At 59.6% G+C, this 4116-nt stretch overlaps 1 protein-coding gene across 26 annotated transcripts in view; it reads right to left on the bottom strand.

Moving 5' to 3' along the window:
• The window catches only part of LOC113217712 (RNA binding protein fox-1 homolog 2), a 129952-nt gene that overhangs the window by 49789 nt on the left and 76047 nt on the right, over positions 1 to 4116 (bottom strand). The window lies entirely within an intron of this gene.

Below are 4116 nucleotides of genomic sequence, written 5' to 3'. Positions count from 1 at the left end.
CCTCCCCCTTCCTCGCATACAACCTGAGGTTGTGCCTTGCCCGCTCCACCACAACATAGCACACTACTGACTGCCGCCTTGTACAGGAAGGAAGTCCGTCGCATATCACAAACACACACACACACACAAACACACGCGAGAGGCTTTTTCTGTTACAAACAGTTCTAAATACGACCAGTGGTGCCATTTCCCCTGCCAGCGTTACAACCCCCCTTATTTATACGGCACAGTGTTTGTACCAAGTCGAACGGGGTGCCCGGGCGGGCATACAGGATGTGGGGGCCCCCGGCCCGCCCGGCCCAGCCGCACGCAGCAGCCCAGCGCCACCACCGCAGCAGCGCGCACCACAGGCGTGGACCAATTTCCCTGCGTCATGTTCGCGATCGTCCTGCGCATGCTCTCCTTTTTGGTCTCTCCTTGATCTCTCCCCCTTCTTATTCTCGCCTTCCTTCGCCCCCCCCCCTCTCTCTCTCCAGCATTGAGGATAAAAATTTCACGAAAAAGTTAAGAGCCGAGAGGAGGGGCGGATAATTCGAGCTTTGCCGGCGGCGGCCGCGCCGAGCGGCAGAACACGGCCCGTATCATTGTACTCCACCCCGGCGCTCGCGAGAGAGGAGAAAGAGTGAGAGGGAAGCGCCGTGAAATATTGATCCAAAACTTGCCGCCAGAGTTGAGAACACGGAGCCCCGCGCGCCGCCAAGTTTCCACATATCAGCTGCTCTGGAGGTGCGCGGCGAGGCAGCGTTATAACGAGCACCAGGCCAACGACACACTCCTGCTCCTCCGTGTCCCACTCCGTGCACACACCACCCCCGGCACCAGCAGCGCCGCCCGGCGTTGCGCCATGAGCTCATTCACTCAACACTTCGGGGGGTGAGAGAGACAGAGAGAGAGGGAGGAGGCGAGCGAAAGAGAGCGGGGCCGCCATCTCTATTTTTAGACAGATCATCAGCAGAGGCTCGGAGTGGTTGAGGGGAAAAGAGAGCAAAGCGTGACGAGCGTAGAGAAAAGAAAGGGGCGAGAGCAGGGGGTAAAAGGGAGGCAAACCGGAGGGGCGCTCGCATTGTCAGACGACACTGAGATGCTCGCCGAGACAGAGGTAAGAAAGGTGGCGCGGACCGCCCCGGTGCTGGTCCTGGCCCCGGCGGCGGCGCGGCGGGCCCCACACTTGATGAATCGCGGCCTTGAGCCCCGAGGAGGAGGAAGCGCGCAGAGAAAGGGGGGAAGGGGGCGAGAGAAGATTCAGTTTGTGTCGCGCCCAATGATTCGGTGCAATATGGCGGACCGGGACCGGGGGCTCATTCGGGCGAGCAGCCTCACTCCTCCCCCCCGGGGGCTCCAGCGGGGCTCCACACTGTAAAAGTTATTTGTCACGACACGATGACGAAAGTACCATGGCTAATTTTTAGTACAGGGGTGTCGTCATGGGTTTTTTCGTCACATGACTAAGGTTTTCTCGTCACCGTGACGAAAAAAACCCACGACGACACCGACACCCCTGTACTAAAAATTATCCATGGTATTTTTTGTCACCGTGACAAATAAATGTTTGCAGTGCAGAACCCGGGAGGTAAAGAGAGGGGCGGGGTGTTAAAGGGCGCGCCTGTATAGAGCAGGGCAACCCACTTCCAAACCACCAACCCAATGCCAAAAGGGAAAAAAGTTCGGAAAAATAAAATGAGAGGGCGCAAGGAAAATCGCGAGCCCTGCGCAAACAGTGTGCTTCCTTAGCTGCGTGCCGCGCGCGGTTTTTCCGTTGGCTGGTGGCGCCTCGAGCACGCCCGCCCCCTCCCCTGCACGGCAGCAGGGCACACTCCGCGCGGCCGCGATGCCAATCGGCTTTTGATTTCAAGCGCTTTACTGCTTTTTCAGAGATCTCGCATTTTCCGTCGGGCGTTAATTACAGACGCGCGCGCGCTCCGGCCGCGCCACACGTACAGCGTGCAGCACACGGCATTCCTCTTTGTTTCCGGGAGCCGGCCAAGCGAGAGGGCGTGGCGTGGCGGGGCGTGGCGGGGCGTGGCGGGGCGTGGCGGGGCGTGGCGGGGCGGGGCGCCGAAGGGGTGCGCAGTGGTGCGCGCAGTGGGCACGGGCGCAGGCATGCAGGGAGGCGGCTGCCAGGCATTAGGCTCGGTGGGCCGCGGAGAGCAGCAGCAGCAGCAGCAGCAGCAAGAGAAGAGAGAGAAAAAATAAATCGCGGACATGAGCCAAGTCTCAATGTGTTGTTAATGAGAGCGATCGCCGCCCCGCCCCGCCCCTTTGTGTCGCCGGGGCATTATTAATAGCGGTACAGCTGGTACGCGAGGCACGCGCGGCGCGCCGCCCTAGCGCCGCCCTAGCGCCCGCGGGCCTGTCATGAACCCCATGGAGGGCCTCAGTCCCCTTTCAGGCGGGGCCCCGGCCGGGGAGGCAGCTCCTATATCGGACGCCTCGGCTGGCAGAGGGTCGCCTCCTCACAATGCCAGGCCAGCAGCGCCAGCAGCAGCAGCAGCACGCTGACCGGAACACCGACCAGTCTCCTTAGCGCGCCTGGCGACCAGCCAAGCCCCGCCGCCCAACCGAAAGACACGACTGGACCCGCCCGGGCCAACTCCGTTTCGTTGGGTGGCATTTTAAAAGAAAAAGAAAAATGCCAGGCGGGTTATCAGGATCGTCCAGACAGTGAGACCGTCATCGTCATCTTCGGCCGTTGCTAAACGGACCGACATCAGCCCCGGCGAGCTCTCATAGCGCCTGGCGGGTAGGCAATATCTCTCCTGCAGTGCGCATGTGTGCCGCGGGGTGGCCTACCCCGAGTCTCGCAGGCGCCGAACCTTAGCAATTTGCCGGGTAGTATTTCGGGTAACGGAGGAAGAAGGATAGCGGGTCGAACACAAAGATTCCTGATTGGTCAAGCCTTCGCCCCCACTACCGGCGTAAGGTAGAGGCGGGAAGTTCTGGACCGATCGGGAACGTTTATGTATGATTCACCCGCTCGTTTTCTTCCTTCATTAGCGTAACACTAAAAGGATCGAATCGGTGCAAAACGGACATACTTTCCGGGCAATCACTTAAAATCTTTCTCTGGAAATCAACGCAGTTTGTCCATAGTACGCACGATGCAGGTAGCCACCGGCACTGACCCTAAATGCGCTGCACGATATAGTGTATTTCGATTAACGGAGGAAGAAGAATAGCGGGTAGAACATAAAGGTTCCTGACTGGCCGAGCGCTTAGCCCCCCTACCGGCGTTACATAGAGGCGGGAAGCTCTCGGCCAATCAGGAACCTTTATATTCTACCCGCTTTTCTTCTTCCTCCGTTAGTCGAAATACACTATGTAACCCGCAACACACTGCTGCGTCGTTCAGCCTGTCTACAGGGCGATAGGCAACATGCTACGCACGGCTGCATCCCCCTTGCCTACTTACTAGAGTCTATTATAGGCAACCCACGACGCACGACTGCACCCTGCACCGCCCAACTATCCTCTCCGATGGTTTCCTTTCAGCCTTTCAGCCGGAGAGCAAAGGCAACGCCGTAACCGGCGCGAGCGCGTGACGGAGCATTCCTCCTTCTTTCCATTTGCTCAGCGAGCTCATCAGCTCATCCCCGGCCGGGCCTGGAGCCGGGGCTGGAGCCGGGCCTGGAGCCGGGCCACCCGCAGAGGCGCGCGCGCGGCGGGCGCAGCGGGCCGTGACGCAGAAACCAGCAGCCGCAGAGCTCGCTCATTATTGGCGGTAACATTTTGCCATTTTTCACACTTCTTTCCTAACGAGCCAGCCCTGCTGCCCGCCCCTACTTATTTGAACCACGCGCCACGATTTGCACAGCAGCTAGGTTTGCATTTTATTTCCACTGGCGGCGCTGCGCTCCCGCCGCCGTCGTCGTAGTCGTGGCAGAGAGGAGGAGGACGACAATGAGCGGGCGGCTGACTGCGCTGAGCGGTGTCGGTGAGGCTTTTGCGCAACGGGGCAGCAGCAGCAGGACTCAGCAGAACACGCACGGCGTGTAAACCAGACGGCGATAGACAAGTCGCCATTACCGATGCTCACGAGCCCGACAAGGTGTACTCCCGCCCGCCCGAGCGCCGGGCGGGGCGTGGGACGATGTAGTAATAAAAAAATAAAAAATAAAA

Source organism: Frankliniella occidentalis, unplaced genomic scaffold (genome assembly GCF_000697945.3).
Source record: "Frankliniella occidentalis isolate FOCC.00 unplaced genomic scaffold, Focc_3.1 Scaffold85, whole genome shotgun sequence".
In the NCBI taxonomy this organism is placed as follows: Eukaryota; Metazoa; Arthropoda; class Insecta; order Thysanoptera; family Thripidae; genus Frankliniella; species Frankliniella occidentalis.
The sequence above is the reverse complement of the archived record's forward strand: the minus strand, read 5'-3'. Positions and strand labels throughout refer to the sequence as shown.